Here is a 21,662-nt window from a genome sequence, read left to right as displayed (position 1 = left end):
CTCGGATGGTTTTGGGTGTGAAGAGTTGAACATGACAGGTAAATGTAATTATATTTATTACAAATATTTGTACATAACAAAGGTATGTTTTACAACACTCACAAACTATCACTCTTGAATGACAACTTTCACACACAAGGAAAAACTCTTTTAAAGTCTTAATACTTGGACACCTTGCTTTCACTATTGAACTTACTCTTTTTTTTTTTGTTTATATGTTTATAATGAGACTCTTTATATATTTATAGATGGCTATGGAAGATTCTATAATCATCACAACTCTAAAGAGTTCTAGAAACTTCCAAATATCGTATAAAGTTCTATTATATTTCAGAACATTTTAAGAGAATCCGGAAGGTTCTAGCATTGTCCGAAATATTCTGGAAGAATCAAGAAAACTCTATTAATCTCTAAAAGTTTTCGAAAGATTCTAGAAAATTTTAAAATTTTTCAGAAATGTCTAGAAGTTTCCGGAAGACTCCGGAATATTCAAGAGAGGTGGTGATGACATTTAACACTCCCCCTCAGCATCAACTCTCACAATTCTGCCTTAGTCATTATGCCAAGTTGTTTTCTGAATTCGGTGAACTTAGTATTGCTAAGTCCTTTCGTGAATATGTCTGCAGCTTGGTTGTCGGTCTTCACATGACTGATCTCGATTTCTCCTTGAAGTACTTTCTCTCTCACAAAGTGATAGTGTACCTCTACATGCTTGGTCCTGGCATGAAACACTGGATTCTCAGCCAAGCAGATTGTTGATTGATTGTCGCAGCGCAATATCATTGGATAATCATCTGGTTAATGAAGATCCCTCATTAACTGTATAAGTCATGTGCTTCTTGTGCTGCCATTGCCATTGCTCTGTATTCAGCCTCCATGGTTGATAAAGATACTGTAGGTTGTCTCTTGCTACACCAAGAGATTGCTCCTGAGCCAAGGTTGAATAAGTATCCAGTAGTTGATTGTCATGTGTCATGATCACCACCATAGTCAGCATTGCAGTACCCAACTATCTTGCATGCTCCACCTTTCTTATACAATAAACCAAGGTCTATTATACCCTTCACATACCTCAGTATTCGACGTACTACTTCAAGATGCGGCTTATTTGGTGTTTGCATGAACCAGCTAACCACACCAATTGCGTAAGCTATATCTGGTCGCGATAATGTAAGGTAGATTAAACTAACAAAACTACCAACTATTTGTTAGTACATAGTTGCATCTTCCAAGTTTTTTCCTTCTTCCGAACATAGCCTGGCATTAGCCTCCATTGGTGTGGCAATTGGCTTGCATTCGAGCATCTCATATTTCTTTAATAGGTCTTTGGCGTACTTTTGCTTACAGAGGAATATGACTTTGTTGCTTCGGTTAATCTCCAACCCAAGAAAATGCTTCAGTTCTCCAAGTTCCTTCATTTAGAATCGCATGGACAAGTTCTTGCTTGTCCTTTCAATCTCACCGTCATCATCTCCAATGATGATCAAGTCATCCACGTATACTAGCACTATTGATAGTTTACCTTCCTGGAATTTTACAAAGAGACTAGAGTCCGCAGTTGCCACCGAGAACCCGCTTTACACTAGGAATTTCCCTATCTTGCCGTACCATACCCTCGGTGCTTGTTTAAGCCCATACAAGGCCTTCTTTAGTTTGCAAACATAATCCTGATGCCTTTTACTCTGGAAATCACTTGGCTGTTCCATGTAGATCTCTCGATCAATTTCTCTATGTAAAAAGGCATTCTTCATATCCATCTGCCACAGCTTCCAAGATTTGCTCGCTACAAGTGCTAGTAGTACTCGCACCGTTGTAATTTTTGCCACTGGGTTAAAAGTTTCATCATAGTCCAACCCATATTCTGGTGAGAATCCTCTAGTTACTAGTCGAGCTTTGTACCTTTCTATTGATCCATTGGGGCGAGTCTTGACTTTGTACACCCATTTGCATGATATCGGCTTCACATCTTTGGGTTTTGGAATTAGTTCCTAAGTCTGATTTTGGTTTAATGCTTTAATCTCTTCTTCCATTGCCTTTTGTCATTTTATGTCTCGGGATGCTTCTTCAAATGTTGTTGGCTCTTTCACGGTCTCTTTTTCTGCTAAGGCAGCATCCACGTATCTTGGGTTAGGCTTTTTCTGTCTAGTCGACCTCCTAAGTGGTGGGTTGTCTACCGCAACCTCCTGTTGACTTGGGCGAAGCTCTTTTGGACTACTTTGATGTACTCCAGTTTGCCATGTACTCATCAATTTATCTGGTGTTCCAGACAGATTAGGCACTTGCTCACCATCTCCTGCTGTAGGTGTCAACTCCTTAGTTGAATTGGGAGATTCTTCTCCTTCCCTTGTCTCCCCCATTTTCTCATGCAGTTCATCTTTTAAGTCTTGAGAGTTTGGTAGCTCCTCCTTCAGTGGTGACCACCATGATGAGGCTTCATCAATGACAACATTCCTCGATGTATAACACAATGAATCAATGATCTAATCATTACTGTAGTTGATAGCTCCTTGATTGGAAACTGCGGCAAGGGTTATTTCATCCATCTCAGTCACTATTGAGGAAGCAGCTACTTCGTCAGTGACTGTGTTAGACTGCTTGAGTGGTTCATCAAAATCTATCTCCTTCTTTGAACAATCTCCTTGGGTGGTGGACATTAACTCATTTTCCAAATATTGAAGTCGAGCATCATTTGTTTTTGAAAATAATGACGCAAAGGTGTCTCATGCCATCTTGGGTGTGTCGTCATCCTTGATTCGCCCGAGCAACTCATTCTCAATAATTGACTTGAGCACATACATTGCCTTCCCGGCCTTAATCTTCTACTTTCAAAGTGCTTCAACATTTTCCTTAAGAGGTGGGGTAATCTCATTCCCATTAACAACCTCCCACAAGTCCTACCCTTTAAGGTAGGACTTAATACAAGTCCTCCAACTTTGATAGTTGTGGTTGTTAAGCCTCGTAACTCCGCTCGTTGTGTTCACAAAATCCATTATCGTGACTTGGTGTGATCATCACTCCCTTTACCAAGCAAGCCAACAAACTTTACAGTCTCCAAACTGTGCACGATCACCTTAGAAAACAGATCCCGACCAATCCTCGCTCTGATACCAAATTGAAGAGTTGAACACGACAAGTAAATGTAATTATATTTATTACAAATACTTGTACACAACAAGGGTATGTTTTACAACACTCACAAACTATCACTCTTGAATGACAACTCTCACACACAAGGAAAAACTTTTTTGAAGTCTTAATACTTGGACACCTTGCTTTCACTCTTACTCTTGAACTCACTCTTTGTTGTTTTTGTTTATATGTTTATAATGAGACTCTTCATATATTTATAGAGGGCTATGGAAGATTTTAGAATCAATACAACTTTAAAGAGTTCTAGAAGCTTCCAAATATCTTATAAGGTTCTATTATATTCCGAAACATTCTAAGAGAATCCGGAATGTTCTAACATTGTCTGAAACATTCCGGCAGAGTTAAGAAAACTCTATCAAACTCTAAGGGCCTATTTGTTTTTCAAAGAAATGGGAAATACCTGGAAAATAGTAATTATTACAATTTCATTGCGTTTGAAAATTCATGGGAATTTGTGCCTTTGAAATTGGTTCAAAAGATGTAATTTTAATATTTGAACTGCAAGGTAATGCAAATGATATATCCATTCCGTCAGTCTGTTTTATTACAATATTTTGGAGCATGAGACAAAAAATGAATCGGATCCAACACTCAAGTGGCCCATGCCAAAAGAAACAGTGGCCCTACAAAGTTTTTAACGGTAAGTATTCGATTCCCTTTTTTGTATGACGTGATCCAATTGAGTATTGGAAATGCCTCAATTTTTTACTCATGCTATGAATTCAACTGGAATAATGGATGAACGGTGTAGATAAGCGAAATGCATCACAGTGGGACCCACAGATATTTTGTAATATTCTTGGTTTTCATGTCAAAAAGTAAGTAGTCAAATCAGGTAAGTTGTAAATGTAGGGGGAAGTAATTATTACTTTTTTACACTGCATTTACCATTTCACTGGAAAATCAAACACGCTCTAAAAGTTTTCGGAAGATTCTAGAAAATTTTAGAATTTTCCAGAAATGTCTGGAAGTTTCCGGAAGACTCCGGAATATTCAAGAGAGGTGGTGATGACATTTAACAGGGTGCATTTGTTATTGTTATTTTTTTGTTGGTGTGTTAGTTACTCGGATGGTATTGGGTGCATTTGTTATTATTATTTTTGTGTTGGTGTGTTAATTACTCAGATGGTTTTGGGTGCATTTGTTATTGTTATTTTTGTGTTGCTGTGTTAGTTACTCGGATGGTTTTGGGTGCATTTGTTATTGTTATCTTTGTGTTGCTGTGTTAGTTACTCGGATGGATGGTTTTCGGTGCATATGTTGTTGTATGTTAGATTTGAATGGTTTTCAATAATAAGGTTTGTTTAGTGTTATTAATAAAAGTACTTTCTCAAAATCATGTTTTGACCATTATGGTTCTATCCTTGAGTTGCTCTGGCTCATTTTAAAATGTCAATACAAGGCTCAAGTGGGCCACACAACAAGGAAGAGTGGGAATGATAAGTCTCACCATTGAAATTTTTTGGGGCCACCATGATTTTAATTTGTATATATCCACCCACCCCAATAGGGTGCATTTAATAAAAGTTCTACGCACATGGCACTTGGTTAGTGATTGCACACCCCGGTGCACTTGTTATTTTATGTTTGTCTACTTGAATGGTTTTCGGTAATATGACTTGCTTAGCATTGTTAATAAATTACCTCCTCAAAATCATTTTTGACCATTATGGTTCTGTCCTTGAGTTGTTCCAGCTCATTTTAGAACCTGAGACCAAAACTCAGGTCAACACAAGGCTCAAGTGGGCCACACAGCAAGGAAGGGTGGGAATGATAAGTCTCACCATTGAAATTTTTTGGGGCCACCATGATTTTTGTATCCATCCACTTACCACGATTGCATCTAATAAAAGTTCTACACACATGGCACTTGGTTAGTGATAGCATACCCCAGTGCACTTGTTATTTTATGGTGGTCTACTTGACTGGTTTTCAGTAATATGGCTTGCTTAGCATTGCCAATAAAATTGCTTTCTCAAAGTAAGTTTGAGACCATTATGGTTCTATCCATGAGTTGCACTAGCTCATTTTAGGATGTGAGACCAAAACTCGGGTCAATACAAGGCTCAAGTGAGCCACATATCAAGGAAGAGTTGGAATGATAAGTTCCACCATTGAAATTTTGTGGGCCACCGACGATTTTTGTATTCATCCACCCACCTTGATAGGGTGCATCTAATTAAAGTTCCATGCACATGGCATTTGGTTAGTGATAGTACACCCAAATGAACTTGTTACTACATGTTGGTCTACTTGAATGGTTTTTAGTAATATAGCTTGCTTAGTGTTGTTAATAAAACTGTGTTCTCAAAATCATTTTTTGACCATGATGATTTTGTCCTTGAGTTGCTCCTGCTCATTTTAGAACCTAAGATCAAAACTCAGGTCAATACAAGGCTCAAGTGGGCCACACAGCAAGGAAGGGTGGGAATGATAAGACCCACCATTGAATTTATTATTATTTTTTTTTTAGGGCCACAGTGATTTTTGTATCCATCTGCCCACCTAGATAGGGTGCATCTAATAAAATTTCTAACCACATGGCACTGTTAGTGACATCACACCCCAATTCTCCTACACAAGTTAGGTCAGAGGGCTTTATTTAAAAAATGATTGTTAGCTTTGTCGAATGGGATGAATAGTTATTATTCTAAATTTCATGATCATGGAAGCACATGCATACATAATATCTGTTGATTGATGTCTTAAATCTATAAATCAATCGGTCTATCGATGACATGTTTGATGCCATCGAAGTCCTGCTCGATGTCATCATAAAAATTTAAAATTTCACATGTTCGTTGTTGGACTCTTTGGGTGTCCTACTCGATGCCATCGAAGTGGGGTTCGATGCCTTAGACGTGGGGTTCGATGCCATCGACGTGCCATCAAGAAAAATTGAAAATTTCATGATTTATCGCCGGAACATTTTGATGTTATGTTCAATGACATCGAAGTGGTTCAATGAAATCGAAGGATGTTCGGTGCCATCGAAGTCCCATCGAAGGTGCCATTGAACTATCGCGCAGAAGTTACACAAATTTGCGTATCTACGAGATTTGTCTCTTATTCCGATTGTGATTCTCCTAGAGGCTATAAATATGGGTGTAATTGGGATTAGGGTGTATAAAAAGTTTTCTAATTCGTTCCTAGGGTTTTCAAGGGCTTGTAAGGGGAGATTCGAGGCTTGTTCGAATCGGATATTCTCTTCGTCTCTTATAATTTCTACTTTGATAGTGATATCTATCGCTTTGTGCCGTGGTTTTTTTCCGTAAAGATTTTTTCACGTTAAATTCAAAGTCTTTATGATTGGGCTTGATTGTGCGATTGAAATACTCTACTTGATTCATCTATGTGTGCTTCCGCGGTCTCCCAACAATATCATCAACTAAAAAACCTGAATTGAAACAGGGGGATCATCTACATGCTTGAGCCTTGCAAACCAAATGATGTGTAGGAATCCACTAGCCGATCAAGCTTGATAATGAACTGTTTGGGTCTCCTAAACCGACATGCCTCTAGTTCATCTTCTCATCACACAATTTTGAACTTGCTTGCAGAGAGCCAACTGTCTTGAATTTATAAGTTTGGATCTTCCACTTACAAACACTTAACATTCCCTATTTAGTCCTAACCCAAAATGTTAGGTTTTATGCATTAATTGTGCCGTTTCTAGAACCTATTTTATTTATTTTATATAAAAAACGATGAAAAGAGAGAGAGAGAGAGAGAGAGAGATAAAAACATTTGGGCCACGTGAAATTAATGCAGGTAAAAACAGAATTTTATAGCTCTGACACAAATTTAGACGTAGTCGAAAGATGTTGTCTCCACCATCTCGTTACCTGGCTTCGATGCGCTTGGGGAACCGATTAGGTGCAGCCCGGCCTCACCCAACACGGTGCGGCCCTGTCCATGGGGCCCATATTGATATAAGTATTGTATATCCACGCCATTCATCCGTTTTTCCAGCTCATGTTAGGGATATACGCAGGAAATTAAACAGATTAAAATCTCAGGTAGACCATACCACAGGAAACAGATGCGATTGACCATTAAAAACTTTTTGTGACCACAAAAGTTTTGGATCAAGCTGATATTTGATTTTTCCCTTCATCCATGTTTGTGTGACCTTATCAACTGGTTGGATGGAAAATAATCATCAATATGGGCATTATAGTGGGCTTCAGAAAGTTTTAATGGTGTGCGTTCAATCACCCACTTTTTCCTGTGGTATGATCAACCTAACATTTGAATCTTCTCCATTTTCGGATTCATAGACTAAAATGAAAAACAGATGGACGGCATGGATATATATTACACACATCAAAGTGAGCCCCATGGTGAGGGCCGCACCGTGTTTTGTGATTGCGGGGCCGCACGTAATCCGCTTCCTTCACTCCGTTTATTTTGCTGTTTTATTTATTCCTTAAAATAATTCTTTTTAATCCGTTTCTAAAATAAAAATAAAAAACAACTCTTTTTAAAATGGCTGAAGGACAATTGCTTTTAAAATAGCAGTGGGATTCACTGTGATTGAAGTATTGTACCGAGCAAAGCATACTGAGCAAACTCTGTGGGGTCCACTGTGATTGAAGTATTCTATCCACTCTGTTCATCTATTTTACCAGATGATTTTAGAGTTTGATACGAAAATAAGCATATCCAAAGCTCAAGTGGACCACACCACAGGAAACATTATGAATTGAGTGTCCACCATTAAATTTTTTTGGGAGCCACAGAAGTTTTGGATCAAGATTATATTTATGTTTTCTCTTCATCCATATCTGTTTGATCTTATGAACAGGTTGGATGACAAATAAACATGACTGTGGACCCTCGAAAAGCTTCAACGGTGGAAATCATTATTCCCATTGTTTCGTGTAGTTTGGTCCACTTGAGCTTTGCACATATTTCAATTTTGGGGTCGACTGCTAAAATGAGATGAAAAATGGATGGACAGCGTGGATAAGCTACACATATTCATGGTGGGCAGGGACTACACCACGATCAACATTGTAAACTAACGCCTATGATCGTCCGGTTCATATGTTGTGGCCACCAATCAGACGGACAGATGAGAAGATTAGCAAAAATTTTTGGCTCATGATACAGCTAAACCGATATCTAATTTAGATGGTTTGGTTCGTATTACTTGAATGCCACGTACGCAGCTTTTAAATAGTTTTCTAATTAAGTGCCTGTTTATCATGCATCAAACTCCACCGGAGTATCAAGTTATCGCGGCGGGAAATCGACGTCACGCAAGTGAGAGAAGGAAAGATAAAAAAAAAACATACCATCGTCTCTTGACCAGAAAGAAACGTTGTACCCAATCATCATGATAAGGTCACAAATACGGAAGCTGATTGGCTGGTGTACCATACACCAGCGATCTAGCTGGTGTTTTGACGTCGGCAAGTTCTGTGGGTCCCATCATTAGGTATGTGTTATATCCAAAACCGTCCATCCATTTGGCGAGCTCATCTTAAGTCTTGAATCTAAAAATAAGACAGATCTAAAGATGAAGTGGGCAACATTGTAAAAAGAAGTGAGGAATTGAATATCTACCTCTGAAAACCTTTTGGAGGTCACATAAGTTTTGGATCAATATGATATATTTTTTTTTCCTCTTCATCAGGTCTTTGTGACCTTATGAACATAGTGGATGAAAAATAAGGCCTTATGAATGTTTTAATGGTGAAAATAATTATTCTCACTACTCTTTTTTGATGTGGTCGAGTTAAGCTTTGGATATGAATCATTTTTAGGATCATGCTCTAAAATTATCTAGTCAAATAAATGAACGGTGTGGATATAGTAAATAAATCATTGTCTAGCCCATATAACTTTTATCTCCTTTGAATGGTTCATACCGCATGGAGGTCGAGGAGCGTCTGCGCTGTCTTAGCGCGACACGTACACACGGTAGCTAGGCTGGTGGTGTGTGAGACAGCGGCAAATCCACTTCCCACAAATACCCAGGGGGCGGTTTGGAGCATGGGAATAGATGGGTTTAAGTGGGATGGGATTAGCGAACGTACTACTTACGTCGTGTCAGGGATTGTCTGTAATCCCATGGCTTTGGAGCCACCTCACCGTGTTTGGAAGAGAAGGCCTCCGAAAATGGAAACGGATTAGCTACTCACCTTGCCACCACCTGTTGGTGCTTTATGGGCCCCACCATGATGTATATGTTTCATCCATGCCGTCCACCCATTCTTTCAGATCATTTTATGGTATGAGCCCAAAAATGAGTTTGATCCAAATTTCAAGTGGACCGCACAGTTTTGATTGAACGCCCACCATTAAAAAAATTTTGGGAGCCACGAAAGTTTTGGATCAAGCTGATAACTGTTTTTTCCCTTCATCCAAGTCTTTAAAACCTAATCAACAGGTTAGATGTCAAATAACCATTACAGTTGGCCCTAGAAGATTTTTAATGGTGTAATTCAATCACTACTGTTTTCCGATGGTGTAGTCCACCTGAGATTTATATCTACATCAATTTTATTATCAAGCCCTAAAATTATATTTCAAAATGGATAGATAGCATGGATAAAACACATATACCATGGTGAACCCTACATGACACCAACCACTAGGCACACCAAATCCAACACTGAGTGCAGAAATCCCCTACTCCAGCACAGATTCCAAGGAGGGGTTTGGCAGCCCATGCCGATGTGAGTCCAAACTCACCTTCCAATGATCCGTTGGATCTTTAAACCCACTTCCATGAAATCTCACTTAAACCCATGCCCCAAACGCCCTCAGGAGACTTTTGGCTGGTGCACCACACACCAACGACCTGGCTAGTGTGGGTACGTGTGTCGTGGTGCTCCTTGAGCTCTGAGTTGTGGTAACAGTTCAAAGGGGATCAAAGTTACATGGCTAATTTAAATATGTTTTTTGAGCCTAATTTACAAAGTTGCTGTTTTATAGGTCTAATGTTATCCCTGAAGAGACCCTGGATTTACAATTTTGGGCCAAAAGTTATACTTTTTTGCATTTTTTAATTTTTTTGACAAAACTAGCCATTATAAGGATAACTTGGTAAAATTGTCATTTTAATGTCATTGTTGTGATTACGGTATGTTAGGGTGGGCCCCATTATGTGGGAGATATGAAATTAAGTAAAAAGTGATACATCAGCAAATGAAAATAATGTTAAAGCCTAGTGGGCCTACGTCAAGACCGCTACACTGTAAAGGCACATTTTGGGCCTGTTTTAATAATAGGCCTATGTTCACACCCCAAGTGCAGGGTTGTGATGTAGTAATAAACTCGGTAAGACCGAGGTCGAATCCACAGGGACTGAAACCTGTACGTTATCTGAAAATAACCAGATCTAGAACTAGGCTAAGATGAAATCTAAACCAATTGTGATTTGAGGAATAATGGTGAAATATTAATCTAAACTTAAAGAATTCAGAGAAAGGGAACCAGGGATTCAGAGGATCCACTTGTAGAGATCAGGGAGATCTTATGCTTGCTTCATGGATATTATACTGAACTTACTTGATATAGTTTTCAAGAGATGAAAGGTATAAGAATTAGTTATGATTCCATCACAAATCCATGCCTAAGAGACAAGGTAAACAACAGAACTTAGACCAATCCATAACCAACTAAAAGATGTATGAGTGTTAGGAAGGATTCCATCATCCAACCATATCTATGAGACGATGGCAAACAATAGGGTTTCCGAACATCAAAATAAAAGGAAAGGAATTATTCAAGCGATCACAGATCTACTGTAATTTAAATCACAACAAACCATTAATGACTAAAAGAATTTCTTAAATCAAAATAAAGTCAATCAGTTTAGTTCAATCAAACCTGTAGAAGCTCCCATCACGCCACAAGCTTCACCTCTTAGCCCTAGTTAAGGGATTTAGCCTAACATAATCATAGGAAAAAGAAAAAAAATAAAGAAAAAATACATAAAAATTCCAAACACTTCTCTCTCCGCCTCTCTCTCTCTCTATCTGACGTCCCATATTCAAGCACACCCTCTTCTCCACGTTTGGAACTCTTTTTATAGCTTTTGGAGTGGTGGAAATCGGATTTGAGAAGCTATCGCACGAGCAGCAAAAGCCTTTTCGCAGCCGAGTTCAGGGCTTCATAACTCTCGCGTTTCTTGCATTATTTCTGTAAAATCAGCGTCTCTTGGAAGTATTTTGGCTGGCCTATATGATGGACGGTTCAGATCTGCCATATGATCAAAGATGGTGGGCCACAACTGCCTGAAAAATTCGATTTCGCGGACGTGCGTAGCCTTTCGCACGTCCGGCGCTGTCGTGATCGGTGGGCCCCACAGAGGTGTTTTCGAGAAAATCCACCCCGTCCATTAGATTGCCCTCGAAATTTCGGTCAGAAACAGATGGTTTTTCATGTCCATTGGCTCAGAATCAGAGAAGAAATCATTCAAACATCAATTTGAACGTTGCAGGGCAGTCCACTTATGGCCTCTGTATCGCACACGTGTGCTTGCATGGGTCCAAAAGTTCAGCATGGGTTTGAAGAATTCATGGCCCTCTACAAGATGGACGGCTTGGATCATCAGTATGTATGCTCTGTGGGGCCCACTAGAGTCCGTAAAAACGGACAGCGTCCGTCCGTTTCAACAGCTTAAAACGGCAGTTGCCGTTTTAGGAAGAAGGTGCTGGTCAGCGCTGCTGACCCGCCTAAGTTGGTTCGATGCACCGCGGCACGTGTGTACCTCATGTACACACGTTGTATATACGGGGCCCACTGTAATGTATATGCAAGATCCGATCCATCCATTTGTTTCCTCATCTTATTTAAACCGCCGAGACCAAAGTTGAGACAGTTCCAGATATCAGGCGGGCCCAGAATCAACGGTTTATGGGCTGATCTGTCAGTTGGGGTACTTCCATAGTGATCCGAGGGCTGAAATTTGATATGTACGGTTAATTTATGGCCCTCAGGCCATGTATAAAGTTTTGAGCCAATCAGATGGCGAGAACTATGTGATCTTACATTTTTCACCAATTTCGGGCCTCTTTAACGTGAATGGCTTGATTTCTTCGGATCCCTGGTGTGTAATTCCATCGATCTTGGTCCCCTGGAGTCCGTCCCTTGCCTTGGGTGTCATCAGAGCGTTAAATTCATGGTTTAAGCACCCTTTTTCAGTTCATGCTTGTAAATACACTCTGCATCACAAACACGATTAAATCAGGCTGTTAAACGGTATCAATGATTGTAAATCCATGCAATAACTGAGTCTGATATGCAATATTTGACCCTCAACACAACCCCCAATCAGCATTTTGCTAGTCCCGAGTAAAATATGCGAAAAATAAGTTGAGAATTACAGAACAATTTCTATAAACTCGAGTGATTTTTGTAGAATAATCCAGATATGAGAATTCTCAGATTCATGAATGTTGGATATTACTTTCTCCTAGACTCAAGCGCATGGTAAACTTCATAATCAAGCTCAAAGTATTATTCCATTAATTAAAAAAATTCTAATCATTGAGATCTATGAGCATACAGTGTAATCTCAGCTTATCATCATTAAAATTCACTTCTCTATTTCAGGATATCATTGGTAACCAATAAGAAGATTCATGATAACCAAAACTTGCCTCACAGATCATCTTTTTCATTCCTTTAGCTTTTGATTTTTTCATTAAAAGTGACGCTAAGAAGGGGAATCAAATCCTCACCTACAGGGAGCAAACCTATGATGAAGACTGTACACCCAAATTTTTCACATATCATTCATAGGGAATTAAATCTACACCTATAGGGAGCAAACCTATGGTGTAGACCATTCGTCCAATCCTTTCAATTTCTCAGGTTGGTTCCTTTCAAGCTTAGTGAGTACCAAGTAAATCGTTTAATATCAAACTGAAACCTTAATGTGAAAGCGAGATGTGACATGTGAGATCATAACTCAATCAATGTTTATAACTTCTAATTTTGGATTAACAATTCAAACTTAACTATGAAATCCAACAGATACTGAATCCAAGCATCTTAAATTACCAACATCACGTATCTTGAAATTCCAAGTGCCCTAAATGGCCGTCAAAATCCCTTCGAATTCACAAGAAAGTCCAGAAAAATTAAAAATTTCACAATTTTTGCTCAAGACCAAAAAATGCTGATTAGGAAACCTAATCTCCCACCCCCAACCTAAAATTTACATTGTCCTCAATATAAAAGAAATAAGCATGCAATGCACATGGGACAACAAAAATATAAGAGGAGTGATGGAAAGATAGTATCTGGACGAAAGAATCAAAAGGCTTTCCAAAGATATCTACGTAAGATCGGGTCAACACAAGAGAGAAACCAACAGAAGTAAAATAAAAATAACAAAAAATGAAATCCTACCTACACCACTTTCGCAGGTACTCTCGATTGCATTTAGCATATGTAACAAGCCTTTAAACCCCAAGGTTACCCCCTAGTGGACGAGTTTTAGTCTCGTGAGGATTTGCAGCAATGTTACCCACAAACATTGAACTAACTAACTAGGAAAATGAAACAGAAAGAAAAGCTGAGTTGGCTCTCAGGAGCGCGAGGTTCACCGTCTATCCTAAAACAGAATAAAGGAAACTATCCCATTCCTATGAAAATAGGAAACCTACCTATACCTCCATCAGACTAGGATATCAATCCTGGTAAACAGGATCAGTCAGAGGTATGGACATGTCCTCTGAATCAAATTTCTTGACAAATGGCTTTAAGCGATGTCCATTTACTTTAAACTCCTTGCCATTGTCGGGGTCTCTTATCTCGACGGCCCCATGAGATTAAGCAGTGATAACAGTAAAAGGGCGGGTCCAACGAGATCGAAGCTTACCCGGAAAGAGATGTAATCGAGAGTTATACAAGAGGACTTTCTGGCCTGACGTAAATGATTTTCGTAAAATATGTTGGTCATGAAACGCCTTCATCTTGTCCTTATAAATTCTCGAGTTCTCATAAGCGTCGTTCTGGATTTCTTCGAGTTCATTTAACTGAAGTTTGCGTAGCGAGCCAGCGTTGTCCAAATTGAAATTCAAACTTTTGATCGCCCAGTAGGCTCTATGTTCCAACTCCACAGGCAAGTGGCAAGCTTTCCCATAGACAAGTCTAAAGGGAGACATTCCAATAGGGGTTTTAAAAGCAGTACGGTACGCCCATAAGGCATCGGTCAATCGAATTGACCAATCCTTACGGTCAGGGTTAGCCCTTTTTTCAAAATGTGTTTGATCTCCCTATTGAAAATCTCAACTTGCCCGCTTGCCTGTGGGTGGTATGGGGTGCTCACCTTATGAGAGATACCGTATTTCTTCATTAAACTCTCAAATGGTCTATTACAAAAGTGTGAGCCCCCATCACTAATGATAGCTCTAGGCGTTCCAAATCGGGAAAGGATGTTTTCTTTCAGGAATTTAATGACCGTGCGATGGTCATTAGTTCGACATGGAATCGCTTCGACCCATTTAGTGACATAATCTACGGCAAGCAAAATATATGAATTCCCAAAAGATTAGGGGAATGGCCTCATGAAATCAATGCCCCAGCAATTAAATGCCTCAATGATAAGAATGGGATTCAAAGGCATCATATTTCGACGGGATAACGCTCTCAATTTTTGACAACGCTCACAAGCTTTGCAAAACTTGTGAGTGTCCCTGAACATAGTGGGCCAGTAAAAGCCACACTGCAAAATCTTGGTCGTGGTCTTTTTAGTAGAAAAGTGACCATCATAGGCCTGTGAGTGACAAAAGGAGATGATACTTTGATGCTCATCGTCTGGCACACATCTCCTCAAAATTTGGTCTGGGCAATATTTAAACAAATACGGATCATCCCAGAAAAAGTTACGTACCTTGTTGAAAAATTTCTTCTTATCTTGCGCAGTCCAATGTGTCAGTGTGGAACCTGTGGCAAGATAATTAGCAATATCAGCGAACCAAGGTGAATGGGAGACTCTGAACAATTGTTCATCGGGGAACATGTCATTGATATGTGTTGTTTCAATGGAATCAGAGGAATTAAGTCGAGAAAGATGGTCAGCCACTACATTCTCTACTCCCTTTTTATCTTTTATCTCTAAGTCAAATTCCTAGAGTAGGAGGATCCATCGTATCAGGCGGGGCTTAGCATCATTCTTAGACAGAAGATACTTAAGCGCTGCGTGATCAGTGTAAATAATGATCTTGAATCCAATCAAGTAGGACCTAAATTTGTCCAAGGCGAACACTACGGCTAAGAGTTCCTTTTCCGTAGTCGAGTAGTTCACTTGGGCAGGATTTAGAGTCTTACTTGTGTAATGAATAACGTAGGGTTTCTTATCTTTTCTCTGGCCTAGAACTGCCCCAAGAGCATAATCAGACGCGTCGCACATAAGTTCAAAAGAAATGCTCCAGTCAGGTGGCTGTATGATGGGTGCACTAGTCAATATGCCCTTAAGCTTAGTGAAAGCTTCCTGACATGGTTCAGTCCACTCGTATGATGCATCCTTTTGAAGTAGATTACATAGAGGACGAGAGATGAGACTAAAGTCCTTTATGAATCTTCTGTAAAACCCGGCGTGTCCTAGGAAGGATCGTACGTCTCTTATGTTCTTGGGTAGGTAGGTTAGAGATAAGATCGATCTTTGCCTTATCCACCTCGATTCCTTTGGATGAAATAATGTGCCCAAGGACAATTCCCTTCTGAACCATGAAATGACACTTCTCCTAATTAAGTACCAAGTTCTTTTCTTCACATCTTTTCAGCACGCATTTAAGATTTTCCAAGCACTCGCCGAAAGATGGACCGAAGACAGAGAAATCGTCCATGAAGACCTCTAAATATTGCCCCACCATGTCAGAAAATATGCTCATCATACATCGCTGGAAGGTGGCAGGAGCATTACATAGTCCAAAAGGCATCCTTCTATAAGCAAAGGTGCCGTAGGGACATGTAAACGTAGTCTTTTCTTGATCTTCAGGGGCGATCTATATCTGGTTGTAGCCCGAATACCCATCAAGGAAACTGTAATAGGAATGACCAGCTAACCTTTCCAAGATCTGATCAATAAAGGGCAAAGGAAAGTGGTCTTTTCTGGTGACGGTATTTAATTTTCTATAGTCAATGCACATCCTCCAACCAGTAGTGACTCTAATCGGCACGAGTTCATTATTGGCATTGGCTACGATGGTGATCCCGGACTTCTTAGGAACCACCTGAGTTTGACTCACCCATTGACTATCAGATATAGGGTTATGATACCCACATCCAATAGTTTAAGAACCTCGGCCTTAACCACTTCCTTCATATTTGGATTTAGTCTACGTTGTGGTTGCCGAGCGGTCTTCGCATTATCCTCAAGATATATGCGGTGAATACAAATCGAGAAGTCGATTACCTTGAGGTCCACGATTGTCCATCCAAGGGCTCCCTTATGCTTCAGGAGAGTAGATATGAGCATACTCTCTTGTTCTTTCTTAAGGTGGGCAGAAATCACCACCGGATATGTCTCATCTTTACCTAAGTATGCATATTTTAAATCAGAGGGCAAAGGTTTTAGGTCAAGCTTCGGTGGATTGAGGTTAGACGGTAGAGGCACTTCATCAGTTTGGGGTAACTCTTCAAATTGTGGCCTCCACCGGTTAACTTCAAGTACCGGTACCGCATCAAGCATGGCACACATCTCCCTAATTATGTCATCATCAAACTCATGGGAGTGGGCCAGGCACGTCTCTAGAGGATCAGAGGATAAGGTAAGGGGTGTCCTGTCATCCACGAAAGTATCGATCATGTTAATATCGTGGATATCGTCATCTTCCTCTATCCGTCTGGCCGTGTTGAAAAAGATATTCATTTCTAATGTCATATTCCCGAAAGACATACTCATGACACCATTCTTGCAATTGATAATTGCGTTTGAAGTGGCAAGGAATGGGCGACTAAGAATGACGGGAATCTGAGTGCTTGTGTTACCGATGGGTTTGGTATCCAGGATGATGAAATCAACTGGGTAGTAAAATCGATCAACCTGGACCAACACATCCTCAATTATCCCTCTTGGTATACGAACAGAGCGATCAGCAAGTTGTAGTGTGGTTAAGGTGGGTTTTAATTCACCTAACCCCAACTGTTTATATACCTAGTAGGGGATAAGATTAACGCTCGCTCCTAAGTTAAGAAGTGCGTGATCAATTCGATGGTCCCCAATTACACATGATATGGTTGGGCTACCGGGGTCTTTGAATTTTTGCGGCACATCTTGCTTTAGGATGGCACTCACTTTCTCAGTCAGGAAGATTTTCTTTTGAATATTTTGCCGTCTTTTGGTCGTACATAAGTCTTTCAAGAATTTGGCATATGAAGGTATTTGTTTCACGGCATCAAGTAGTGGAATGTTGACCTTCACGTGTTTCAACACATCTAGAATATCCTGAGAGTTAGAGAGCGATTTTGGTGTAACCAACCGTTGGAGAAATGGAGCAACCGGCTTTCCTTGAGGTTCCGGTTCTAACTCTGGTGGGGCATGACTAGATCCATCTTCTTTATCCACTTTCGGGTCCTTAGGCTTTTCGGCCCTAACCGGAATGGTTTTGTCAATGATCTTTCCACTCCTAAGAGTGGTGATGGATTTAGCTTGCTCCATCTGATTTGAAGAGCTTAGGTCGCTAACTTCATATTGCGGTTTAGGATTGGGAAGAGGTTGAGCTGGGAAGCTCCCCTTGTTCCCAATCGTATTTTCAGCCTTAAGTCCTTGTATTGCTTTTGTTAAGTCTTGGAAGGCCTGTAGCATACCCTGATTGAAAAGCTCTTGCTTTTGAAAATGTTTCAGAACCGAATCCTCTTGAGGTTTCTCTTGAGTTGGATTTTGATTTAGGTAACCTTGAGGTGTAGCGGTTTGTCCATTCCTCCAACTGAAGTTGGAATGATTTCTCCAGCTAGGATTGTATATGTTAGAGGTGGGCCCACTGAAAGGTCTTTGGTAATTGCTTCCAGCATTGGATTGCTCATTTAATACCTCTTGAAAGGCAGAGATAGTTGGACAGTTTTTAGTAGTATGAATGTTGCAACCACAGATGCTACAAACAATTTCCTTAGCCTTATCCTTCTTAAATTCCATGGCCTCGAGTTTCCTAATGAGATTAGCTACCTTAGCATTAATATTATCGTCTTCTCTCAGGAGATACATTCCACCCCTTTCCTTGGAATGAGTCGGCCTAGACGTAGTACTAGGTCTAGGGGAGATGTCCCATGTTTGTGTGTTCTTAGCAAGTTTATCAAAGTAATCCCACACTTCATCGACTCCTTTATTCATAAACTCCCCATTACACATCGTCTCGACTAATTCGCGCATGGGAGATGTCAGTCCATCATAGAAAAAGTTCGTGATGCGCCACGTTTCAAAACCATGTTGTGGGCATGAACTGACAAGATCCTTGAACCGCTCCCAACATTGGAGAATGTTTCATCTTCCCTTTGGGCGAAGTTCATGATCGACTTTCTTAGGGTGTTCGTCTAATGGTATGGAAAAAACTTCTTAATGAACTCCCTTGTCATGTCATTCCATCTGCCAATTGATCGAGGACGTAGTGAATGTAACCACGTCTTGCCTTTCTCTTTCAAAGAAAAGGGAAAGAGTTTCAACCTGACCGTGTCATCAGACACGTTAAGAAAGTATAAGGTAGCTATGATCTCGTCAAATTCTTTTAAATGTAAGTAAGGATTCTCTGACTCAAGCCCATAAAATTTAGGGAGGAGCTGGATCACCCCTGGCTTGATATCCATATGTCCTGCATTCTCAGAAAAAACCATGCATGAGGGCGTACTCACCCCCGCCGGTTGTAAGTAATCTCGTAAGGTATGAGGCAGGGGTGCTTAATGCACCTCATTCTCATCCTGGAGATCTTCTACCCTAGGTTGGGGTAGAAGAGGTTGATTTTCAGCCATATCCTCAATTAACTCAGGGGATTTCGAGTGGTGTCTAGTCCTACGATGGACAGTTAACTCCTCAACTAATCCTCCTTCAGTCAAGAGACGTCGAGTGTTGTCACGAGCCCACTTGGGCATGAAACACTCGCAGCCCTCAAACAAATTTTAAACCTAATCCTAAGAAGGGAAATAAAAATCTAAAAAGAGAAAGAGGGTTGGAAGGAAGTTACCAAATTAGAGTTCCTAAATTGAAACCTGCAACATAGAACAAAACAAGTTAGTTTCTAAGAATAGCAAGCCTATAAAATTCCTAAGAAGAGAAATATAGAAATAAAAAGAAACAAGGAAGAATTCCTAAATCAGAAAGTAGAAATCTAGAAAGAGCGTACCGAATTAGAAATTTCTAACAAGCCTACAAAACAGAAAAGTTAGTTTCTAAACAGAAAGTCTTAAAATAGAAAATTTCTAAAAATAAAATAGGAAATAAAATTAGATTCTAAAAGAGTTAGAATTAGAAAGTTACTAAAAAGGAATCCTAATCTACAAATAGTAAGGAAGAGAGAAATTACCAATTTAGAAACCTATCTCAGAATCCTACAAAATAAGAAAGTTGGGTTAGTTTCTAAAAAAAGGAAAACTATCTAAAAATAGAAAGTTATTTAAATAGAAAATTTCTAAAAATTAAAGAAAAACCTGGAATTAGAAAATTCTAAAATAAATCCTAAAAATCAGAAAAGTTCCAATTTTAAACTAATCCTAAAACCAGTTAACTTCAGGAAACGTAGCCGTCAATCCCTGGCAACGGCGCCAAAAACTTGTTCACACCCCAAGTGCAGGGTTGTGATGTAGTAATAAACTTGGTAAGACCGAGGTCGAATCCACAAGGACTGAAACCTGTACGTTATCTGAAAATAACTAGATCTAGAACAAGGCTAAGATGAAATCTAAACCAATTGTGATTTGAGGAATAATGGTGAAATATTAATCTAAACTTAAAGAATTCAGAGAAAGGGAACTAGGGATTCAGAGGATCCACTTGTAGAGATCAGGGAGATCTTATGCCTGCTTCATGGATATTATACTGAACTTACTTGATATAGTTTTCAAGAGATGAAAGGTATAAGAATTAGGTATGATTCCATCACAAATCCATGCCTAAGAGACAAGGTAAACAACAGAACTTAAACCAATCCATAACCAACTAAAAGATGTATGAGTGTTAGGAAGGATTCCATCATCCAACCATGTCTATGAGACGATGGCAAACAACAGGGTTTCCGAACATCAAAATAAAAGGAAAGGAATTATTTAAGCCATCACAGATCTACTGTAATTTAAATCACAACAAACCATTAATGACTAAAAGAATTTCTTAAATCAAAATAAAGTCAATCAGTTCAGTTCAATCAAACCTGTAGAAGCTCCCATCACGCCACAAGCTTCACCTCTTAGCCCTAGCTAAGGGATTTAGCCTAACATAATCATAGGAAAAAGAAGAAAAATAAAGAAGAAAAATACATAAAAATTCCAAACACTTCTCTCTCTGCCTCTCTCTCTCTCTATCTGACGTCCCCTATTCAAGCATACCCTCTTCTCCACGTTTGGAACTCTTTTTATAGCTTTTGGAGTGGTGGAAATCGGATTTGGGAAGCTATCGCACGCGCAGCGAAAGCCTTTTCGCAGCCGAGTTCGGGGCTTCATAACTCTCGCGTTCCTTGCATTATTTCTGTAAAATCAGCGTCTCTTGGAAGTATTTTGGCTGGCCTACACGATGGACGGTTCAGATTTGCCATATGATCAAAGATGGTGGGCCATAACTACCTAGAAAGTCTAATTTCGCGGACGTGCGTAGCCTTTCGCACGTCCGGCGCTGACATGATCGGTGGGCCCCACAGAGGTGTTTTCGAGGAAATCCACCCCGTCCATTAGATTGCCCTCGAAATTTCGGTCAGAAACGGATGGTTTTTCATGTCCATTGGCTCAGAATCAGAGAAGAAATCATTCAAACATCAATTTGAATGTTGCAGGGCAGTCCACTTATGGCCTCTGTATCGCACACGTGTGCTTGCATGGGTCCAAAAGTTCAGCATGGGTTTGAAGAATTCATGGCCCTCTACAAGATGGACGGCTTGGATCATCAGTATGTATGCTCTGTGGGGCCCACTAGCGTCCGTAAAAACAGACAGCGTCCATCCGTTTCAACAGCTTAAAACGACAGTTGCCGTTTTAGGAAGAAGGTGCGGGTCAGCACCTAAGTTGGTTCGATGCACCGCGGCACGTGTGTACCTCATGTACACACGTTATATATACGGGGCCCACTGTAATGTATATGCAAGATCCGATCCATCCATTTGTTTTCTCATCTTATTTAAACCGCCGAGACCAAAGTTGAGACAGTTTCAGATATCAGGAGGGCCCAGAATCAACAATTTATAGGCTGATCTGTCAGTTGGGGTACTTCCATAGTGATTCGAGGGCTAAATTTTGATATGTACGGTTAATTTATGGCCCTCAGGCCATGTATAAAGTTTTGAGCCAATCAGATGGCGAGAACTATGTGATCTTGCATTTTTCATCAATTTCGGGCCTCTTTAACGTGAATG

General features: G+C 39.9%; 1 non-coding gene across 1 annotated transcript; it reads left to right on the top strand.

The window, feature by feature from the left end:
- Positions 1-18,533: 18,533 nt before the first annotated feature.
- LOC131222151 (small nucleolar RNA R71) lies at positions 18,534-18,639 on the top strand. Its single transcript, XR_009159859.1, has one exon. It is a non-coding gene; the product is annotated as a small nucleolar RNA R71 (small nucleolar RNA).
- The last annotated feature ends 3,023 nt before the right edge of the window (positions 18,640-21,662 follow it).

The sequence above is a fragment of the Magnolia sinica genome, chromosome 12 (assembly GCF_029962835.1).
Source record: "Magnolia sinica isolate HGM2019 chromosome 12, MsV1, whole genome shotgun sequence".
Lineage (NCBI taxonomy): Eukaryota > Viridiplantae > Streptophyta > Magnoliopsida > Magnoliales > Magnoliaceae > Magnolia > Magnolia sinica.
The sequence above is the reverse complement of the archived record's forward strand: the minus strand, read 5'-3'. Positions and strand labels throughout refer to the sequence as shown.